The sequence below is a fragment of the Eleutherodactylus coqui genome, chromosome 2, assembly GCF_035609145.1.
Source record: "Eleutherodactylus coqui strain aEleCoq1 chromosome 2, aEleCoq1.hap1, whole genome shotgun sequence".
NCBI classification, from domain to species: Eukaryota; Metazoa; Chordata; class Amphibia; order Anura; family Eleutherodactylidae; genus Eleutherodactylus; species Eleutherodactylus coqui.
In genome coordinates this window covers 6,203,472-6,221,000 of record NC_089838.1, presented here as the reverse complement: position 1 = coordinate 6,221,000, position 17,529 = coordinate 6,203,472, and the positions used below count along the sequence as shown (strand labels likewise).

Genomic DNA, 17,529 nt, shown 5'->3' with positions numbered 1-17,529 from the left:
TTAGAGCCGTGACCCCGGAGTGCAGTATGAAGTCATGCAGATCAGTGTCTATGTGAATCTCCATTAGATGGGAAAATCCAGCAATCTGATCGACTTCCAACAAGGCCATCGATGTTAGACTAGTCAGGGTGGGGATTTCACCGTCCACCTTGTGGGGTTTTCTCGTGTAGCGGTGTGGAGAGTATACAGAGAAAGGCGCGATCCAGGAAAAGCATCTAGGAAAAGAGTATCATGTGGACATAAACAACTCATCGACAAAAGGGGTCAGAGGAGGATGTCAGGAATCATTCTGATGACCAGTCAAGGTAATTGCAGGCAAATTCAACTCTGGTGCTCCAACTAACGTGTCCAAATGCACAACTCGTTATTCCTTAGTACGAATTAACTATAACAGCGGACGACCAGTTCCAGCACCATTGTGAGAAACAGAAAGGCAAAACTGTAGTTAGCAAAAAAGTGCAAAACTTGTATCACTGAGCAGCGGAAAAACATCTCCTGGTCAGATGGATCCAGATTTCTGTTGCTGATGGGAGGTCAGAATTTGGCACAAGCAGCATGAATCGATGACCCCTTCCTGTCAGCCAGTCAGAACATGTCAGCACCGCCATCCCATCTAATCTGTAGCAACTACAAAAAGCTTCCTGTCCGCAGGGGCCGATATTCCTGCAGAATGATTGTGGACTCGACACCGAGACGACTTGCTGCAGTTCTGATGGACAAAGGAGTCCAACGTCCTACTAGATGCGGGTCTCTAATAAAGTGGCCATTCAGTGTAGATCAATATCACATGGCGATCTCCACTGGTTACAAAAGGTGTAATGGTGAGATGATAGGGATTGTAGTCCTCTAGTGTCTTCTTGAAACTATGTTTCAGTGTTGGTTCTTATGTGGAATCTCTCTGTCCGCTTCCTAGGACCAGACGGAAGGGGTTAATTCTGTTGCTCAGTTGCTGAATCTATTCTTGTCCTCTGTTTGTATGGAAAACATTTTCCGTGTTGCAATAAAGAGATAAGCAAACAGCCGAGCCCGGAGCGGAACGTTACTAAGGAAGCGCTCTCTATAATGTGCAGGTAATGTAAGGATATGTTGACACTCCGCTCTATAACAATAATGGCCCCTTTCTCTACATGAAGGCCTCACGGATGGCAAACATCAGCCTCGCGGAACAGGTATGGTCAACGGCTTGATGGGATTTTGCTTGTGCGGATATCACTTCAGTACATTACAGGTCATTTCAGTACATGAACTTGGCCATCTTTGGCCAATAAGACGGAGCCCTAAAATGCATCTTACCACGGGCGGGCCTGTCCGGTAATTGGTAAAGCCTCTGCAGATTTTCATATCAAGGAGTTTGTTTCCGTAGGTGTGGATGGGCCTTAAAAAGTCCAATGATTTAGAAAGTACAGAAAAAAATTAAATGTTACCAGAGCGTCCATACAAGAAGAACATTTGGTTGTTACGGGGCCTTCAAGTGAGGGGGCCCAGCCCTACGTGGTTCTTCAACTTTCGAAATGGGAGGTGAAAACAACTCACAGCATCGGGGATAGGCCCAGTGGTCATGGAAAGGGTGGGCAGCATGGTGGCTCGGTGGTTAGTCCTGTTGCCAAGCGACTCTGGGGTCCCGGTTTGAAGGTGATCAAGGACAACAACAGCATTGAGGTTCTACGTTCTCTTAGTGGTTGTGGGGTTATCTCCACCATAACCATTGGGAGAACATCGAAAACAAAAGCTCCAATGAGGACAGTGACTGATGACAATAAATCAGGCCCTTCTGTCCTGGGTGGCAAAACCTGGCAGTCATGAGGGGCCAGTTTGGATGTTCTTACACCGGAGCCCTTTTTCTTCTAGGTGAAATGACGGAGATTATTAGTATAAAGGCAGAGTTCATGTTGTGGGCTAAAATTGGTATTTTACTACAATAATAACCGTTTTTGAGAAGAGGATGAAGCCATTGTCCGCACTTTGTTTTGCTTGGTTTTTGGCCTGAGAGCGACATTCTCACTTCCTGTCTTGCATGTCAGGAAGTTTCAGTATTATGTTTTTGAACATCCAGAGTTGATCTTTTTTTCAGCACAGAAGTGGGTTGAGGTTAAGGTACATATAATACGTGATGGATTCTGTGACCGCTTTAAAGGTGACACCGTCCAAAAAACATTTATTTATGAAGCCGTTTCGCCAGATTTGTGACATGATTTGCGCTGGAATAGCGGCGCTCTCTATTTTTTTACTATATATTTGCAACTGATTTGCCCCAAAAAGAAGGAAAAATTTGTTCTTACGGATGTGGGCGTGGCCTGTGCGTTTCAGATGTTTCCGACACATGAATATTCACTAACTAGCGCAAAAAGTAAGCACAGATAAGACCAAGTCAATGGTTGAAATGGATGGCACATTTATGTGGTTTTTGGCAAATCAAAGCATTCTTTTTGGAGTATCTCTCAGCATTTTGGCCCTTGAATTGTTCTTGCTTGGATAAACTCCTAATTTTTAAGCTATTAGTGGGATAACACCCTGTTAATGGCTTCGAATCCAGAAGGTCAGCCCCTCCGTGTACAAGTCACCTCAAGATAAATTAGAGCACAGTTGAAAAAATTGCTGATTTTGGCAAAACGACGCAATGTTTGGCGTATTTACCATAAATTGTGAATTAACTCTAAACTTTTCTTATATATTGATTTGACAGTATTCCGGTCTTCTCATTTGTAAGCTTTGTCAAATTTTAGCGGTTTTCATGACTTTTTTTTTAAACTAGGGCAAATATCGCCTTTATTGATAAATAAGCCCAACTATTTGTGTGATTAGATGAAAACTGCACCCAAACTCATTTGGAAAAGCTGCCACAGACCTCAGTGGACAGCTATCACCTGTGATATCCCCATTGCTATTCTCTAACCATATAGTCTCATAGAGCCTATGAAGGATGGGTCCACCAAACTGCAACCCCTCTTTTAGCATGACCAGAAAGCTGCAGCAACAATTTGTTATGGTTCTGGTTGGCCACTGGCATGCTGGTGTTGGTGCGTTCCATAGACTCCCACTGATTTTAATGGGCACCGTGTAGTGCTTCATGGCCCAATAAAACGAGAAGTTACTAAGCAAGGCTTGTGGTCATAACAGTTGACCAAAAGGTGGTTCCTTTAGAAGAATCCTCACAAATAGCTAGGTGCTGGGGTAAATGCTGCATGCAGGGGCCTAACTATAGGGGATGCGGTTGCATCCGGGCCAGGAGCCTTGGGGGGGGGCCATAAGGTCTGCCTTCTCCATATAAGGAGCCCAGTACTATGAATACAGCATCATAGTAGTGGGCCCTGTTACAGGTTTTGCATTGGGGCCCAGAAGCTTCAGGTTACGCCTCCGGCTGCATGGATAGGGCCTAGAGTGGACAGCTCCTTTGGTATGCATGCTTAGGTTCAGATCAGAGGTGTCTGTGCCCGTGGGATTGCATTTTCTAGAAAAAAAACAGATTAAAAGCCAACCTGTTGGATCCTTAAGGCCCTCATACGTATTAGTGTTTAGTCTTCCGACCCTGTCAATTTCAGCAAGGCTGGACTATTCTTTAATACGCATGGGGGCCACTGGACTTTCCCCCTGACAAAAGAGGGATTCGGAACATTACATTTCAACACCTGATCCTTTTGATCCCTGGGAGATAAGCCTCCACCAGAGCTGTCTGTTTGCGGCTTACAGCCTAAGCATATGAATGCTCAGCGAAGCCGCACGGAGCTGAGAGAAATATCTGTTGGTCGAACAATTGTTTGACCAATAGTTGTTAAAGGTATAGGTGCACCTCTACTTCCTTCGACAGTAGACTTTGGGAGAATGTCTACCAGACTCTACAGACAAAAAACCTAATGTGTATGGTCATTCTAACTATTGACAAGAGGTCCATGTCCAAGCTCCACTATTTCCTAGATCCAATCCTTTAATTCTGAGTGTTTGTAGAGGGGGCAACATGTTCATGGTTGGCCAATTACCTTCTACAATCAGCAGTTATAGAAGACTATTAATCCAATACTTTTCTGACAGCATCGTAGTGTTCCCCATTGAATCTGTCACCACATTGGCCATGGCTGAAGAATGAACTCACAGAAAAAGAAGCCAAATATGCATCAGCTGACACTACAGAGCAGCTCAAGCACCATATCCCCTAGTAGCATGCAGACAGCCAGATTGCAATATGAGGGAGCTAAATGTTCAGTGCAGACTAATGTGCAGCCGCTCACCTCAACCCAAGATTAGGGGGTGGGTGACTGCAGACAACATAGTCCGCATGTGTGAACTGATACCAAGGATGCCAGCCATAGATACGTGCGACTCACCATACAAGATTACAACCCCTACTGGCAAAGCAGTGGATTGCCACTCTGGAAGGGCAACTGGGTTCCCCCAGCGTCAACAGCACACTGCATGCAAAAAAACACTGCTACATGTGGGTGTTAGTTTGCATTTTGGCCAAAACACGTAAGCTGACGTTGTGGCCTTGCCGCGGCCCGCACTTATCTATGGCTGGCATCCTTGGTATCAGTTCACATGTGCAGACTATGTTGTCCGCAGTGAACATTTAGCTCCCTCATATTGTAATCTGGCTGTCTGCATGCTACTAGGGTCTATGGTGATTGAGCCGCCCTGCAGCATCAGCTGATGCATAGTTGGCTTCCTTTTATATGGCTGAAGAATGCATCGAAGATTCTGAAGCAAAAACCAATCACTTGTCTTGGCCTTTCCATTCTATTTTGACCATAGTCTGAGATCCATACAACTCACTTTTAGGACGATTTGGTGGGAAAGTTATAGGGGCCCGTTTCACAGTAGAATGAAGAGAAAAGAAGGGGGGAATTTTTGTTTGGTAGGACAGATCCTTCTCCAATCCGATCATCCTCCTCAGTCATTATGGCTACAATTGGTCATCTTTGGTTAGTTGTGCACCCAGCCTCCCTTTCCCAGGGTTCATAAAAGCTACCGTCATTTCTCACATGGCCCGATGTGCCTCATTGGAAGTTTTGCATCTGAATTTGCTGTAATTTAAAAAGCCTTCTACTGTGTATAGGTGACAGGTGCACTTTAAGAAAGCTGGCGCCGCCAAATCGTAATAATGAGAAAAAATTGACAAAGAAAAGTTAAATGGCTCCCATAGCAAGACGGGCAGCTGCAAAGTATATTACCCTATATTTCAATTCACTTGCTAAAGAGGAGGCAATCACAGGCAGCAAAGGGGTTAAACCCCCCCAAATCTAAATTGAGCTGTGTGCTGGCGTGAAGCATGGGAAGCCTTTTATAATTTCTCAGCCATTGCTAACAAAGCCTCTTGTTTCCCATAAGGTGCGATGAATGTCTCACATAATACCAAACCTCCCCCCACTAATTAGAATTGCAAGCACTTTGCAAACACATTGTTTACACCCATTAAAAATACAAATGTACACCAGGGGCCTGGATAATCTTAAATCAATCCAATCCTCTTTAAATACTCGGCTTTCCGAGTCCACGAAACGCGTCATATGGCTTTTTGATAATAGAAACATTTAAGTTTTTTTACCTTAAAAATAAAAAATAAAATTGGCCCTAAATATCTGGAGGCAAATAACCTATTGGCCCTGACGCCGAACGAGTCCCTTGGGGTGTTCGCAGCATGGAGAGCGCTCAATGCATGGCTCTCAAGGAATTCTATTTGCCACTTCTGATGATATTCTATTGATATATTATAGGGCTAGGTTCCCATTTGCCTGACTATCCAGCTTCCCCGTCCCTCCGGCGTTTCACTGCAACTGATGCAGAACTGACCCCATAGTTTTCAATGAGAGAGTTCATGGCAGCGGGTACATCAGTTTTGATGTTGGATGCCTCCCTGTGCCATACAGAAAAATGCTGCATGCAGCGTTTATCTGTCTGACTTTAGATGCCGGATCGGTGCAAGACGTACACCAAAATGGCATCAGCTGTGCCTAGCTCCAGCATGAATTCACTGCTCAGCACTACTGATATCTAGGACTCCAGACTAAGAATATTTCTTCAACGTATGAGTCAAAAGTAATAAACTGTTCTATTGAGGTCAAGGTAGACGTTGTATACAGCAAGCTCCTCAGCTCCCTCTAGTGGTGACACATGTCCCCAGAAGTCCTGTAGTTTCTACTGACTTGAAGACACACCGGCAAAGACCCATATTGTCAAAGGTAGTCGACCCTCTCATTTGTGTTGGCACCTCATCAAATCATGTGACTGGTAAAGGCTGACACTGTGAAGCTCATCATGATTTTCTGTCAGCCCCCTTTTCTTCACCGCTCAACGATAAGAACTGTAACAGGAATAGGTGTGATTAGTGGGGCTGATGGAACAAGGGGATGCTGGGACTTGTAGATGGTGCATTGAGTAACCCTAGTTACAACTCTTTCAAGTGAAAATGACTGGTAGAAATCAGGAAAAGTGTGTAAAAGTGCTTTTGGAGATTTACTTGATATTTTTGATCCCTGGGTAACCCACTTACACCTATGGCTACTAAATTTGTGTCCAAGGGCAGACATTCATTTACCATTTTTGGTTTTACCATTAAAGACATGTATCCCCTCGCCACAGGTTAGAGGTTAAATATTTGATTGCTGGAGGTCCAACTGCTGGGACCCCTAGTGATCCTGAGATCGATGCACCGAAGTGCGGCATGTGAATGGAGAGTCAGGGTGCACAGTTGACCGCTGCTCCTTTCAATTCTATGGCATAGGAGGAGATTGCTGTGCTTGGCTATCTCCCTCCGTCCCATAGAAGTGAATGGAGAGGTGGGCAAGCATGCATACTGGGGGCTTTATGGGCCCCCTAAGGCTCCTGGGCCCGGGTGCAACCGCATCCCCTGCATCCTCTATAGTTACGCCCCTGCTTTAGATTTTAATGCAGGCCATTTCCAGCAAATCACCAGGCCCTGCCATTGACATGATGTCACAGCTCTGAGTTTACACTGTATTCCAACAGTCTGGAAGCTAAATATTGTAATTGGTCTTTACAATTATTGGAAATGCTATTGGTGGTTAGCACCCTACTCGAGTTTTTTTTTTTTGTGCAAACTTTGCTCATTTTGGCTGGAAATTTGTGTGAAACCCTCATTAACAGACTGTATAGAGTCCATTCAGGTAGCTAAGCCACTCAACTTTATCACTTTATGACCTCATGAGGCAAGTAGCACTAAGTGACTCATGCCTCGGTGGAATGCCTCTCATTATTTATACTGGCTCAGCCCACAAATCGTCTGCCTCCATCGTGTTTAGGCCTCGGATCCTTTAATTTATTTACTTAATGAAACCATTGTAAATCCCCATAATAAATTATTATTGTCCTCAGCGACTAAACTTAACGAGCTTTTTACGTAAAATACGGCACACATGCATTCTGGGATTCCAGCGGGTTGCAGGGGTGTATATGTATATATTTATTCAGGGCCTTTCCGCCAGCAGTCGTAGGAAAGCAGAGTGTAAAAGGCATCATAAAACACTCCTTTCAGCATGGTATAAGGTTTTGTTTTAATAGTAATTTTCGACCGGATGTGCATTAATACAACAGCAAAAGAACCAAAGAAGTGTTACGGCTTAAGAAAAAGTTTTAAATCAATTTTCAATTTCCGACACTCTTGTGCCAAACATTTACTCTTGTCATAAAAAGTTACCCTGTGTAGTAATCCCGCCCCCCAAGGAGTCGATCTCTTGGATTAATCAACCTTTTCCTGTTCCTTTTTAAAGCATTCATTCTCTTCACTCTTGTTATAAAGTCATACCATGAAATAGACAGACGGTTTGGATTGTTTTTGGGTAGTCAGTAGCATATCAGGAAGATGGAAGTCTACCGAAGATAGCCCGAGGTTTGTCAGTAAACATGGCATCAGCATAGGGCCCTCCCTTCTGCAGGTTGATATCAACCGCTTCAGCAACGATCCCTCAAAAACTTGGACTTGGCACCTGTTTTTCCCCTACTTTACGTACACTATGGGTTAGAAGGCTGAGAAGACTCTTTGAGTGATTCTCTTGTCATCAGCGTGCAAATCTTGTGATGGAAAGGAGGAACTATGATCCACCCTGCCGCTAAGGAAGAGCGTTGGAAAAGTCATAAGTGAGCTGTCTCATTCCTCTGTACCAAGAGTGTACAGTTTATAGTGTCAGACCATGAAGCTACTATAGGGCCCCTGGACGGAGGGGGATAGCGCTCCACCGTGGCTGGCTAATCTTATGCTAGAGAGGAGGAGCCTATGGTCTACTCCACCCATGAGGAAGGGTGTTTGAGGAATCCTAAGCAAGGTTTCCGTCATTATGGGGTTTTTGGAGAGAGGGGGCCAGCCATTCCCTTAAAATCTATGTAGATGAACTAAAATGTTAGCAAACATGTGGATGGGGAATTGGCCTAAGATCATAGAAAGAGTGTGGGAGGGGGGGAGCGAACACCATAGCCTTCTGCTTGGTTCATAAAACTAGGTACCATGGGTCCCATATCAGCTGCACAGACCTGCAAATCTTGTGGTGGAAAGGAGGAGCCATGGTCCATCCTGCCCATGAGGATGGGTGATGGAAAAATCCTAAGCAGGGTCTCTCATCTCCCTGTACCAAAGGTATATAGTCAATAGTGTCAGATCATGCAGCTACTATGGGGTTCTTGGAGAGAGGGGGCAGCCCATGAGGGTCCTATCTGTGCAATACTCCTCTTTTCAAAAAAACAACAATGTTAACAAACAATGGGGTGGGAAATTAACCCAAGGTTATGGAAAATGTGTGGGAGGGGGAAACTCAGTACCATAGGCCCCATGTCAGCTGCACAGGCTTCCTCTATTCTTTGTTATGCATGCTATTGATACACATCAAACACACACACAATAAAATAACAGGAAGACTATAGTCTTCACAAGATGATGATCACACCCCTTAGACTTCATAGAGTAAGTATTTGACCCCAGGTTACAACCTAAAATGCCCCGACAGTAAACTTCTATATTTTACTCCATTGTTTGGTTATATACTCAATTATACTGTAGTCAATATATGGCTGTTGGCCAAATATTATATGCGGCATGAGTCTAAGCAAGCACACTAATGCTCCAGCATCATCTTTGAGACACTCCCGTTTACTGTGAATGGAGGCGAGGGGCCGGAATCATCTTAGGGCCACTCTGCCTCCTTACACTTGAACGACTATCACCCCTGTGTAAAGCACAGGAGAAATAGTCTGGTGGTAGCCCATGGGACAGCTGTTGGGCGCTTATGTAAAGCTACTCTTAGACTTAAAGGGGTTTACCTAGGGCCCTTACTGTGGCCAACTAATACCACAGGGTCACTGACAGTGAAAAGCACCAAGTAGACGCCGGTGAAAACCAAGGCTTTTTTTACAGTAAGCATATTAGAAAATGTCTAGTTTTTTTCAAGGTGTTGAGAGTCAATCATGGTCGAATTAAAAGAAGAAGCCAAAATAGGCAAGTGTCCTAAGACCTCCCGAGGCTCATCAGAACATAGAAACCGCATGGAGATTTGTTTTCTTCATGTCATCCTTGATAGGCTATCTTTGTGATTGTACGACTGTTTGTAGGTTCTTAATATATTGTCGCTGGTCTGTGTTTAGCTTTCACTTGTAACCTGTTTTCTGTGTTAGTGTTCCTCCCCTTCCTTGCAAAAGTGAGTAGAGGACTTCCATATCTGATCCTATGGACAACCTCTCGGCCAAACAGATTTAGGAGGCTCGGAGCCTCATGTCCAACCTCTTGCCTCTAGTGGTGTCTTGGATGGAGAGACAGGACTTCTGGTTGTGGTGCCATTGACAGGTCATGACTATTAACCCGTCTCGTACATTACATGTCTTTTACACTGTAAACGGGTTTGATTAAACAATTTTATTCCCTCGGCAGCCTCGGTTATCACTGTGCAGAAAACCTTTGAAGTAAAAGGAATCCTACCGAAAAATCTGTCTGTTCTTCACGGAATTAATTCATCTCCCCGAGCCTTGAAGCCGGGAAACCCAAGCACTTTTAACAATGTTTTTTGCTCTGCTACTTTCATTATAACCTTGCCCTTGGGTTTCACACCGGGACCATTCAAACGTGGACATTTTTGGACTGACAACCTGTAGGCCAAGAGCTCAGAGATATTAGCCATGGAGAGGGGTGGGGGGGGAATAAAAGATCTTTTTTTGTGTTTTCCTAAGAAGCAAAAACTATCCGCAGTCACTGAAATATTCTGTGATGTATGGAGAGTTAGTAGTCGTACTTTGGCCAGTTGGGTTGTCACTCCGCCTCCCTAACGAGGACACGCCCATTCTTAAAGAGATTTGTGTTCAGGACTTCATGGTCCCAAAATCAAGTAGGAATATTTTAAATCAGAAAATCTAATATACGGTAATACAGGACACTGAGGGGTCAATCTCTATGGACATTGTACTGGTGACCATGTTGGTGGTTATCCATCTCCACAAAAGACGTAAAGGCTATGGACATCTTTGGGGAGGCAAAACTTTTTTTTTTTCATGTAAATGCATGTATTTTGGGCTGATATTCATTTTTGCAATAGGGTTTAGTTAACAATATTGCACTGTTGGTCTTCTTCAGTTTTTACATATCACTGTATATAGAAACTGCAGTCTAATTTAGGCTCAATTGGATATCCGTAGGTGAGGCTGGACCTATGGCTTTTAGTTTTCATCCCCTTAGCACTTTTTATCGGCTCATTTAGGACCACAACAAGAAAAAAAACCTGCTTTTTGATCAAAAATTAGCTGATAAGAACGTTCAGCAGAAGAGAAAGTTAAGGGAAACAAAGCTGGCAGTCCAGCCTCACTGACAGATCTGTTAAGACTCAGGCTGCAGTTTCTATATATCGGGATAAGTATTAGCTGCAGATGACAAACAGTGCAACATTTTTTATTAAAGTCTATTGAAAAAATAATTGCCATCCCAAAATACATGCATTTAAGTAAAAAAAAGCCTAGGATTGTGTCATCACAGGGAACCACTTTAATAAGAAAGACCCTAATATGTCATAAAAGGACAAGCATAGAGGGCTCTGAGCTCAGGATATAATGTCCATAGAACAACCCCTTTAACCATGCCCTTAATGCTGCATTTACGTGTGGATCCCGATTGCTGTTGGGTAGAGAGAGTCTTTGAAGTTAATGTGATGTTTTGACTTTTTCTTCTCTTCCAACAGTTATGGACCTGACTTCAGATCTTACCTCTAATATACATTTTATTATATACGTTATATACTGATCCATACATGGTCGATTAATCCGACCCTTAAGGAGAAATTTACTCGAAAATTGAGACGTAGTCATCTAGCTTGTCTGTAGACTCGGCTTTCATCATAGATTTGCAGGCTGTCAGGCCTTTTAATAAGACATAATAGGAGGGCTGTGTGTCAGTCCCAAGAGTGTACAAAATATGCAGCCTTAGCCCGCGTAAAAAGCAGCAAACCGCCAAGAGGAAGGAGGAACTTAGAACAGGGTCGCTCCTCACCAAATGTTTCATCTTTAATGTATTCCCTCCGTCTTTTCTGTTCAGAAATGATGGAGGTGGAAATGGGATTAAAACTGAATAAACAGCTACTCACAGTAAGTATTTGTGAAACATTCCGGAGCGGTCCACCTCGAAAAGAAATAAAATGAGATGCGGCTGCCTGCAATATTAACATTTCCACTTGTTGCATACATGGTGCTGCCTGGGCTATAGGGCGGCCTCCAAACAAAATAATTAAAGGGCCATAAAAGCTAATGCACAAAACTAAAGTAATAGACATACGAAAGGGATGATAACAATCAACTAATCAGATTCAAAATGCTTTGTTTACATTGGAGAACAGTCAATAACAACTTAATCTCATCAAAGTTATATGGAAAATGTAAGGCAGGGAGGAGGGGGATGCAGCTGCAGCACTATCTGGGTGTGTTTGTGTGAGATGGAAGAAGAATCATATTACAGTAGCACCTCTGCATTAAATTAAATTCTGTGAGAGGGAAGAGGAATCATGGTACAGTCTCGCTGCCTCTGTCTGTGCTGAAGAAAATGCTGTGAGAGGGGAGGGGAATCATGTTACAGTCTCTCTGCCTTGGTCTGTGCTAAAGAAAATGCTTAGAGAGGGGAATCATGTTACAGTCTCTATTCCTTGGTCTGTGCTAAAGAAAATGCTATAAGAGGGGAGAGGAGTTATGTTACAGTCTCTCTGCCTTGGTCTGTGCTAAAGGAAATTCTGTGAGAGGGGAGGGGAATCATGTTACAGTCTCTCTGCCTTGGTCTGTGCTAAAGAAAATGCTGTGAGAGGGGAATCATGTTACAGTCTCTCTGCCTTGGTCTGTGCTGAACAAAATGCTGTGAGAGGGGAGGGGAATCATGTTACAGTCTCTATTCCTTGGTCTGTGCTAAAGAAAATGCTGTGAGAGGGGAATCATGTACAGTCTCTCTGCTTTGGTCTGTGGTAAAGAAAATGTTGTGGGAGGGGAGAGGAATCATGTTACAGTCTCTCTGCCTTGGTCTGTGCTGAAGAAAATGCTGTGAGAGGGGAGGGGAATCATGTTACAGTCTCTCTGCCTCAGTCTGTGCTGAAGAAAATGCTGTGAGAGGGGAGGGGAATCATGTACAGTCTCTCTGCCTTGGTCTGTGCTAAAGAAAATGCTATGAGAGGGGAGAAGAATCATATTACAGTCTCTCTGCCTTGGTCTGTGCTAAAGAAAATGCTGTGAGAGGGGAATCATGTACAGTCTCTCTGCTTTGGTCTGTGCTAAAGAAAATGTTGTGGGAGGGGAGAGGAATCATGTTACAGTCTCTCTGCCTCGGTCTGTGCTAAAGAAAATGCTATTAGAGGGGAGAAGAATCATGTTACAGTCTCTCTGCCTTGGTCTGTGCTACAGAAAATGCTGTGAGAGGGGAGGGGGAACAACACGAAGGAAGCAGCTGACTGGCTCAGAGCAATTGTCCCAGTCGGCGAATAGGGAGAGGTGCGGACTTTCCATTATAGTCTATGACAGTTATGGAAACAGCCGTGCGTGATCACCCCTCCCAGACAACCAAGATTCGTATGGTCACCTCAGTTGGACCCCCAGTGATTAGACCTATATAGAATATAAAAATATATATACCATAAATGTCTCAGTTGTCGAAATCCCTATAATATATCCTTAACACTTGAGATTCCATAATGTACAGCCTGTGAAAAATGGTATTTTTCAGCAATGGTCCCACGTGCCTCATGCACAAAACAAACATTAAAAATACATTCCCAATGATCCCTTTCATGCCAGCAAGTCTTGAAAACACAGGGGTCGGTGAAAAGGCGTCCTACATTAGTTCAATAAACTACTGCACAGAACAGCCATCGACCGCATCAGATATGTAAAATCAGGAATGAGATATCTCATAAAAAATTCATCACAAAAGCATCAAAACATAAAAAAGCACAACAAACGTCATGTAAATGTGAGAACATCAAATTGAAAAGCATCTATCCCGTTTGCATGCACCCGCCCGATGCTGCCTACTGAGGTCCTCACTATTACGGTACAGACGGTAACCTTTTTTTTTCATTTTCTTAAAGGGGTTGTGTCGTTAAAAAAAAAGAAATCACAAAAACTTTTATCCAGATCGTTTGAGAGAAGAAACATGATAACACAAATAGTCTTGATTTAAAATCTACCATTTTGTGTCTTTAGCTCCCATGCAGACCTCCATGACTCCAAGGTTACAGGCTGTGAACCAACAGACTCCCCTCCATCTGCTCCCTACTGAATTTAAGGGTGCTTTTACATTACTAGATGTCGTCCCTAAGACGGGCGCTGATCACAGAGATCAGAATACATTTAACTTGCCTTCCCACAGGCTGATCCAGAATGTATGGACGAGGAATCATAGAATCCTAGACTGGTAGAGCTGGAAGGGACCTCCTGGGTCATCAGGTCCTCCAGGGTCATCGGGACCTCCAGGGTCATCGGGTCCAACCCCCTGCTCAGTGCAGGATCACTAAATCATCCCAGACAGATGTCTGTCCAGCCTTTGTTTGAACATTTTCATTGAAGGAGAACTCCCCACCTCCTGTGGCAACCTGTTTCACTCATTGATCCCCCTCACTGTCTAATATCTAATCTGTGTCTCCTCCCTCTCAGTGTCATCCCATTGCTTCTAGTCTTTCCTTGAACAGATGAGAATAGGGCTGATCCCTCTGCACTGTGACGGCCCTTCAGAGATTTGTAGACTGCTATTAAGTCTCCTCTCAGCCTTCTCTTCTGCAAGCTAAACATTCCCAGATCCTTTAACCGTTCAGGCAATTATTCGTCCCTTTTTCTCCTCTTACTTTACTAGATGTCGTCCCTATGATGCGCATCGATCACAAGAGATCGGTGTTCATTCAATTTGCCTCGTGTGGCACAGAGTGTTAAGGCAGCAGAATGCAGTCCTAAGCTCTCGCTCACAACCTGAAGGTCAATCTCCGCTTGGTTCAGGTAGCCGGCTCAAGGTTGACTCAGCCTTCCATCCCTCCAAGGTCGGTAAAATGAGGATCCAGCTTGCTTGGGGGATAATAAATAAATTACCTGAAAGCGCCGCGGAATAAGTTGGCGCTGTAGAAATAACAAGTCCCTTCCCCCCTTTCTGAGAGGCTGATTCAGAATGCATGGGAGACAAATGATTGCTCATGCAGTCATTCATCCACCCACAGTTTCATCATAGTCAACAGCATATTCCCTATTTACATACCTGTTCCCACATTTCCGTTCCTAGAGGTTGTCCTGATGATAAGTACCGATCACAAGAGATCGGTGTTCGTTCGACTTGCCTTTTCACAGGCCAATTTAGAATGTATGGTGGATGGCAACGATCGTTTATTCAAACCTTTGTACCCCATACAATTTCATTATAGACAACAGCATATTCCCCATTCACATTACGTTTCCTCCATTGACCTTACTAGAGGTTGTCAAGTGATGATCAGAGGTGATCAGTGTTCATTTAGCTTTCCTTCTCACAGGCTGTTCGAGGGTCGGTGAAGATCATTCATGCAATCGTTCGTCCCCCATACAGTTTCATCACTGCCTAGAAAAAATTTCCCCCATTCACATCCCTTTTCTCCCTTATTGTCCTAGATGTCGTCCCGATGATGAGCGACGATCAGAAGAGATAACTTGCCTTCTCACAGGCCAATGCAGAATGTATGCGGGATGAACAATCACTCATGCAATTATTTGTCCTCCATACAGTTTCCAATGATGATTCTTTTCAGCTAGTCAAAAGATATGATCAGCCAAGGAATGAGCATTTGCTCACTTGTTGGCTGATTAGTTGTTGCTTCCCACCGTCTATTGATCGAGCAACTGATCGGTTCTAGAAATGTTCTTGTCTGATTATGGGGCCGTATCAAAGGCCCTTAAGTCAGCAAGACATAGGGAACGAATACAAAGGAATATGACTGCAAGTCCTGACTACATGGGGTTTGTTTGCCATTTGTTACCATGGAGACACATAAGCCTGCATAAGAGCTGTAGACACTAAATGGTAGTTGTTTTTTAATTAAAACTATATGTATCATTTTGGATGCGGTGAGGCAAAAACAAGATTGATAGAGAAGGTGGATAAAGTAAAAAAAAGTATATATATACCGGAGAGCGGGAGCAGATTGTCTGCTGTGTGCAGCATATGGTGCTCTTTTTGATTATCACATGGTTTTTATTTGCATCTTTCAAGTCCTAATAGGAAAACTCTCCATTAGAAGCATCTTTCAGCGACACTCCATATAATGATTACACAAGCCTGGGGTGAACATATATCTACCCTGAGAGAAGGGCGGACGAGATGGAGCGGGAGTCTATTACTGCTATTAATCTTCTGCATGTCTACAAGTGTTTGTAAGATGAAGCAACCAGGCAGAGTGCATCCAGATACAGTAAGTGCTCTCCACGTGCTATTGCAGAAAAAGTCCTATCATCTGGCATCTAATAATCCAGAAAATCGGCCACTTTTCTCTAGTACAGAATGTTTACCAATACCAAAAAGTTTTATTGACTTTCCTATGACCGTCTGAGAGCCTAGAATATTAGAGCATCTCATTGTTTTTTTTTACTATTAAACTTAAATTTTATACCCTTTCCTATGATCGTTTGATAATCCAGAATATTTGAAAATCTTGATGCTGTTATATATACAATATATATTTTTTTATGACCGTCTTTACTACTATAAATGGCTTTATATACTTAGCTATGACTGTCTGCAAGTCTCATTGTAATGCTTTTTACCATTGCAAATAAATTTCAAACACTTTCCTATGACTCTCTGATAATCCAGAATATATGATAATCTCATTGGAATGATCATAACCATGACAAAAGAGTTTTATATATTTACCTATGATCATCTGCTAATCCAGAATATTCCGTAATCTCATTGTGATACTCTTTACTATGGCAATTACATTTTCTACACTTTCTTATGACTGTCCGATAATCCAGAATATATGATAATCTCATTATATTGTTCTTCACTATTACAAGTGAGATTTATATACTTAGCTATGACCATCGGCTAATCCATTGCATAACCGCCACAAATGTATTCGATAGCATTTCCTATAACTGTCCGATAATCCAGAATATATGATAATCACATTGCAATGCTCATTGCTATGGCAAATGAGTTTTATATGCTTTCCTATAGCTGTCCGCTAATCCAGAACATGTAATAATCTCATTGCAATGTTTTCTACCATTAGGCCGCGGTCAGACAAAAGTTTTTTTCGCACATGAATAGGTTTGCGAAAAAAGCATCTCTATTAGAACCAATGCTTTTTGCGTTCACATGTCCGATTTTTACAAACGCAAAAAAAATCTTAGGACAGCGCTCAAAAAAGCAGAGCATCGCATCGCATGAAAACACGGTTTTCATGAGGAGGGATGAAATTTGACAGTAGGAAATCCAACTGTCAAAGCCCTTAAATAAGCCCCAGCTGCCGGAAAAAAAATACCTTACCTCGAAGTGCTGTCATCTCTGGCGCGTCTTCTCCCCGGGTCCCAGGCACTGGTCTTCTTCATTTTTCTTTGAAAATCCCCGCCTCCTGGAAGTGCTGCCTCTGATTGGCCGAGCACTGTGGCCAATCACAGACCAGTGCCGAGGACCCAGGGAGAAGACGCATCGGAGATGACAGTGCTTCGAGGTGATGTATTATTTATTTCCTTTTTTTCACACTTGTAACAATCGGACATGTGAACGCTTTCATTGGAAAGCATTGCTTCTAATAGAGGCGCTTTTTTTTTGCGCACCTATTCATGCTCGAAAAAACCGCTCATCTGACCGCTGCCTCGCTGCATGTGTATATGCATATTTAGTGCCTTTTTTGGTGCACATGCATTTTTTAATGTTTATGCTGCATCTATATTCACTGCATTTTTTTCACGCGCGCCAAAAAACCCCTGCAAGTAGGCCCAATTGATGTCCCATTTTTTCCCAACTATGTCCTGGCAACATGCATACCAACGTAGAGGATGTGCGCGCAATGGCATATTTCCTGCATTTTTACGCCACCCCATTGACTTTATAATGGATGA

The 17,529-nt window shown here is 43.2% G+C and overlaps 1 long non-coding RNA gene across 1 annotated transcript in view; it reads right to left on the bottom strand.

Moving 5' to 3' along the window:
* LOC136610987 (uncharacterized) overlaps window positions 1-17,529 on the bottom strand; it is an 82,776-nt gene that overhangs the window by 37,243 nt on the left and 28,004 nt on the right. The window lies entirely within an intron of this gene.